This window comes from Aedes albopictus, chromosome 3 (genome assembly GCF_035046485.1).
Source record: "Aedes albopictus strain Foshan chromosome 3, AalbF5, whole genome shotgun sequence".
Taxonomy (NCBI): Eukaryota; Metazoa; Arthropoda; class Insecta; order Diptera; family Culicidae; genus Aedes; species Aedes albopictus.
Window position 1 is genome coordinate 275,605,570 of NC_085138.1, and position 6,613 is coordinate 275,612,182.

The 6,613-nt window shown below is 36.8% G+C and overlaps 1 protein-coding gene across 1 annotated transcript in view; it reads left to right on the plus strand.

Annotated features, from left to right (window-relative positions):
- The window catches only part of LOC109402341 (toll-like receptor Tollo), a 29,357-nt gene extending 27,795 nt beyond the window's left edge, over positions 1 to 1,562 (plus strand). Inside the window, exon 1 of the mRNA XM_062860884.1 lies at positions 1 to 1,562. This exon is cut by the window's left edge and continues 27,795 nt beyond it. The gene's annotated coding sequence lies outside the window, so the exon portion shown is untranslated.
- The last annotated feature ends 5,051 nt before the right edge of the window (positions 1,563 to 6,613 follow it).

Sequence of the window (6,613 nt, forward strand, 5' to 3'; positions counted from 1 at the left end):
TGTTTATTTGTTGACGAATAGGTGTTGCGCAATTTGGGAGATTATTTGGAATAGTGTCTACAACAGAATCGGAAGTGGTATTTTATAGTCGCGTTGACTCTTGTTAAACATTGAAACCTGAAGTTTATTAATTCAAACAACTAACCATTTTCCCAAAGGTATTGGCTCAAAGATCAACATGACGTGTGCATAATCTCCAAATATACTTGCAGTGCCAGACACCACCAGCGAAAGGTCGAAAAGAGCGCAAATCAAGTAGAATAGTTAGTGCAATGAAATGAATCTGCTGTTATTGCCCATGACGAATTAGCTACTGAGTGCGCTTCTTTGTTGCTACACTCACTGACTACCCATTTTATTCGCCCCATAAAAATCTCAAGCATTCCCAAACGAACATTGACTGAAATTATTCACGCACTTATTAACGTTTGCCACAGCTTGCCTCTCAATTGCGATCGTCGTGGTCCCAGTCGTCAGCCCACAGCTCAAAAATACTATAAAATTCAATTAAAGCCAATCAACACAGTTTACTGCGCCCGATCAAAGATCACCACCACAAAGAACCCTCAAGGGGAGAATTTTCATTGCACTTTCAGTCCCTAACGAATTCCACTCGAGTATTATCTGAAGGCGAACACACGCCCACTGCCTTTCTTATCAGCGTGCCAGAATTAGGAAAGTATTTGCTTAGAGGAAAATGGGGCAGTAAAATCTTACCCATTAATCGATATCTGGGGCAATTAAACATCCAATCAAACGACATTACCGCTTGCCTATCGCACAGAAAACTCCCGCATGCGTATCTAATTCATTCTCTCAAACTTGTCTATGTGTTTTCCGAATCGATCCCATGGTCAAAGATGAGTCATCACGGCAGAAGTCTTTCAATTTACAGAAAGCATCCGCATAAAAATAGCTCTAGCCCTTCGGTTTCACGCAGATGAATTAAATGGTAAAAACAAGCACAAATTGTCATTGTTACAAAAATACAAGGTTTTGTCTTAAGAAGTCATAGATGTAGTAACGTTCATAGCAAAAATTAAGAAATACACCATCAAGCACCAACAATTCGAAAACATCAAACAATTTTAATCACTTACTAGATCCGTTACCAGCAAAGAAAATCAATTTTAGTGTTTACGACATCAGAATCAGTAACAAAGCTACACAAACACAAAAAGAGGGAGATGTTTTAAAGACAGCAGTTTAAGGAAATATTTCATCACCACTAGATTACGTAACATATTTTCAATAGAAAGTCTTAAGTGCATAAAAAGAGCAAAACAAACACCGAATGAAAGACAGCCGTTCACTGAAAAGAAAAAAGATTATTAATCGTAAGATTTTTGTGTTTGACAACGTGCAATCTAGCGCGGGACAGACGTTTATAAATACTTGTAAATGTGAATGAAAATATATATTTTAAATATATTGTATATTGTACAAAGTTGAAACTCGATCTAGCATGTATCACTCATAGGCATTTGAAAATATTCTTTATTTTATGGCAAAACGTGCATTTTATATGAGAAAGGAAATTATACTTTTTCGGAAAATTAAAACTGGTGTTTTTATCTGCACAACATGATGACAGTTTTATTTTCAGAAATGAATCAAATAAATAGCGGTAAGAAATGCCATTCCAAGGTAGGTGGGTAAGTATCAAGGTAGGTAGATTTCATCATGTTTTGAAAAATGATTTATTTTAATTCGCGATTTTGTGAATTGTGGTTTTTGATTTTTCTTATCTTTATTTGAACATCCCCACTAATTTTTTAAGACGAAAAAAATTTGAGATTGTTTGATTATTGTTAAAAAAATGTTTTTTTTTTGTACTGACTTTTCGAACCCTCTAAGCCGAATACCCTCTTTGAATGAATGTAATCCGTTTCGTAACTTTTAATTCCGTCCTATTTTGCTTATCCTTTGACAGATACGCGTGAGGAAGATTACAAGTGGTAGTAAAAATACGCGTATCTGTCAAAGGATAAGCAAAATAGGGCGGAATTAAAAGGTACGAAACTAATTACACTCATTCGAAAAAAAAAAAATGTTTGTTTTATTTTTTTTTTTTCATGGAAAAAAAAATAACTTAAGGGAAAATAATTTGTGAGTGTATTCAAATCCACCAAACTCTTTTACTATAACAGCATGATTCAGGAAAAAAAATTAAACATGTTAATCATTGCGAATAAATACAAAAGAAACAATGACATCTGAAAGGTGAACAAACCATCAATTTTTTTATAATTTGAGAAATTGTAATACGCTTTAAAATACGCTAAAAACCATTGCAGATGTACAGAACAGTCCTAAATATCTTCCAGGAGATGTCACAGAAGAGTCACGGCAGCGCAGGTTTTTGTTGGGCAAAGGTCACTGTAACTTACTTCTAGCAAGTAAGTTATTATTTGTTAGAAGTAAGTGATAGTGACTTCTGCGCCACAAAAACCTGCGCTGCCATGACTCTTTTGTGACAAGTGTGTTACAAGTGTAGCAGTTATCGCCATAGTGGTCCCATAGTGCATTTTAGGAAAGTTTTCAAAGTTTGAACATTTTTTTTTTATTCTTCAATCACTTAACCTAATTTAAAGCTCTTTTGTCCACTAGGGCACTGCGTGAGCGATTCCAATTGGCGGCTGCACTTACACTTTGTGTAGCGCCTATATGTACACACTTAGAATTTCTGAAATTTCCACGAAACGGAATCACCAAAAAACGTAAATGTTTTCAAGACTGAATCACAAATTGGACTCAATTTTACGCTCATCATGTAAGTGCTGGTTGGTTAACAAATCCGTTTCACCAGAAACGATGAATCAGTATCACGTTCATCAGCCACCTTCCAACTCAGTGAAATAGCCGAGAGGTAAGAGATGTGGCTCACGATCAGCAGATCCGGAGTTCGAATCCCCATGCATGACAATATTTTACTTTTCTATGTTTTATCTGTCAAATCGGTTCTAGGCGATTGCTAGACGCTAAGAAAAAATAAGTTTTGTTTTGGGGTGTCTTGAAAGACGTAAATTTACATGTTATAACCTCTAAATTTGTGTTTTTGAAGATGCTCGTATATGTCAGGTTCAGGACATTTAAAATTACATGATATTTTCTAGGTGTGTACTCTATTCTAATTGTACTATATCAAACTGGTTGCCGTTGCGCTGCTTTCTCTTTTCTACCTTGTCCATGGGTAGAATGATGAGCACGAGGATGTTGATGTATGGCTCTTGTTCCTTCTTCAGTCCGATTGGGGGTCCATTATGAGTTGCCGTTAGCCGGTATCCAAGTTTCCGGGTCCGTTAGAGCATACAGTATGACCCATAAAAAATGCGACATTCCATTTTTTTGCGGTATTTGATGATTTTCAATGTAATAATCCTAATGAATTATTTTTTTTTGGATTAGGATACAATAAGGAGGTCATTATCATACAGGATTTCTAATTTTTTTGTCAAAACATTAATTGGTTACCTATATGGGATACCTTATAATTGTTAACAATTTCTAAATAAAATTAAGTGTTCCTCTAATTTTTAGAGCAAAATGAACTAAGATAAAAATTTTAAAGAAACCATGAAAAAATATGTACTCTTTAATACGCCCATGTTTGAAAAATATTTTTAAAATTATTTCAAATGTTTACAAACAAAAACTTAAAAAGGTGCTACATATTAAAAACCGTATTTAAGATAAATTAATAAAAAACTTAACACAGTTTGAACATTTTTCAAAACAATTTTTTGTCGATTAAGGCATATAAACCTGCATTTATGATAGGTACAAATACTAAGTACTTAAAAACAATTTCATGCTTAAAACATAATATTTTCTACAAATTATCATTTGTCAAATAGTTCAATTTTCAGAAAATATGTATCACTTAATTTATAAGTTAATATTTTTTTCGTTCTTGTCCGACGAACCAACGAACTCCTGAAGACCTTATGCAGCCGTAAAACTTCTATTTTGAAAATAAAATTTGATTGAATGTGATTGAAAGCAATTGAAAGAAAATTATATCCTTTAAAAACGGCCTCTGGCGCGTGGACGATTTCGACATCCAACGTTATATTTCCAAAGGTATGTGCATGAAATCAGTATATGTTCCTTTGCCATTATCAGATTAGTGGCTCTACTATACTATCCAATAGATGCATGCAAGGTTAATCAGTTCGAAGTAGGGGAACGATGACTTTGAAAACTTTCGCATTTTTTTATGGGTCATACTGTATGCTCAAAAGAGGGTCAGGTGTCAGCTGCTCTCGGGGAGAACAGCAACTGACGAAAAATTGCAAGTGCCGAAGCTGGGATCGAACCCATGACCATCCACTTATGAAGTGAACGTGTAGCCACTACGCTACGGGCCCGGTGTGTTTGAACCTTTATCTTGTTTTATTGGCAAGATTTTAAATGCATCATAAAATTAGAACAGAAAAAATCATGTAACATTTTAAAATTTTTAAAATACCCAGTAGGGTAATTGTTCCCTTCGTTGCGGTAGTACCTTTTGTTGCGGTAGTGACATTTGATCACTTTTTTGACTGAAAGGTTACCAACACAGACAAACAGACGTAACACCTTGAACGATTTTCATGAAAATCCATCGCCCAGTTCACACTACCATCACCTGGTGGAAAAGTTGCACAAATCACTGTGTTGTGCAATATCGTCAACAGAAGGCGCTAGTGTGAAACGTCAAACGCATAGAAATACGATGCGCGCCCCTCTGGTTGTGAAAGCCATAACTATGAAAATTTAAAATGATCGTTAAAAGCGTGGTCGATGGAAATTTCGCAAGTGTTACGTCTGTTTGTCTGTGTTACCAATATGCCTTTTAATAGTTGTATTATGCTTCAATGAGGAGATTGCACCATTTGTGTGCTCAAGTATTGTCCTAAAACCTACTTTAAAAATATTTTCCTTAATATTTTTACTGCAGTGTTCCTATTGTTCCGATAGTGTTCGTATCCTCCAAAATCCCAAATGAATTCTATGGAATACTGCAACAATAGCAACCAAAATTAAATTTTACCTCCATAATAGGAACAGTATGCCTAAAGTTGGTACAAGCGATTTATTATCGAAACAGTGAGAAACAATATTTTTCATATTTTTCCAAGCAAATTTGGATAGAAAACTACCGACTAACGTTTTGAAACCCTTTATTGGGTGCTATGATCATTTTTTTAAATTAATTTACACTAATACCACAACGATGGGTACACTTATCCTATGGCCAAATAGGGAACCACTATGGCGATAATTTTAACACTCACCATATTTCATTTATCATTTTTATGGTGTTTAATTCAAGGATACAATTGTTGAACACTGGCATAACTGAAACTATTAGCATGGCTGCCAAATTATTTTTTCACTTTTCCTAATCGTGAATTTCAAGGATCTTCAGGGGCGTTCCAGAGGAATTCAGAGGGTTAAATGGGTCCCTGGGGTATTTAAGGGCGTTACAGCAAGTTTCAGGAGAGAACCAGGGGGTTTTGAGAGGTTTTACAGGCGTTCCAGAGTGTTTGGAGGGTTTTAGGAGCGTTCTAGGGGTTTCAGAGGCTTTTAAGGGGCCCATGGGTGTTTCAGAAAATTGCATGGGCATTCCAAGATGTTTCAGAGGCGTTCCAAGGGGACCCCAAGAGGTTTCAGGGGCGTTACAGGGATGTTCCCGGGTGTTTTAGGTGGTTTCATGGGCGCTCCAGGAAATTTATCCCTGATATCACTTGAAACCCTGAAACAGCTTGAAATTCTCCTGAACATTCACTGAGCATGAGCATAGATGACCGCACACTTCGTAGTTGCTACTCCGTGATTGACCGGAGCAATCGAAATTGCACAGAGAACCAATGAATAGAGCTAGGGATTAGCTTACTATTCTCCATGTGCACAGTTCGAAAACTCCCAACTTTATTAAGATCAATAACGGCGCTGGCCACGTCCTTACGGTCATCGAGGATGGGAGGGAGTGTTAGTAAGACAACCGTTATGAAGACCGAACATCTCAGTGGCTTCCCGATTGTCTTAGGAAGGATTTTTTTTATCTGTATTAACGAGATTTTTAGCCCTAGGCTAGTTCATCTCGGGACTCACGTTTTACTTCCCTTCCGAAGGAAGAACTCACATTTTGTGAGTTTGTCGGGAGTGGGATTCGATCCCAGGTCCTCGGCGTGATAGTCAAGTGTTCTAACCATCACACCAGGTCCGCTCCACCTTAGGAAGGATTTTTGTTAGTAGGGTGGGGTACATTGTCAGTTTTGGAGTCACCTATGGTTGGTGATGCGATCTGACCATGGATCGATAGGCATTAACCGCGACGCACAAGAATTATGCAAGAATTAAAATATTGCGCGTTTTCACTCCATTAGAGAGCAGAAACCTTTAGCCCATTCCACACAGAAATGAACTGAACGCGATGAACGACCAATCGGAACTTCGGTGTTTCCAACTCATTCGCGACAAATGTTTCTAACCGCATTTACTTTCTCTTGTTGATCGTGATTTATTCCGTCGTGATATTCGAGAAAAAAAGGAGTAAGAATCGTAGGATAATGATAAAGTATGTGCATCTAGTGTTTGCTTACCAGCGCTTGCCACGGTAGGTTCT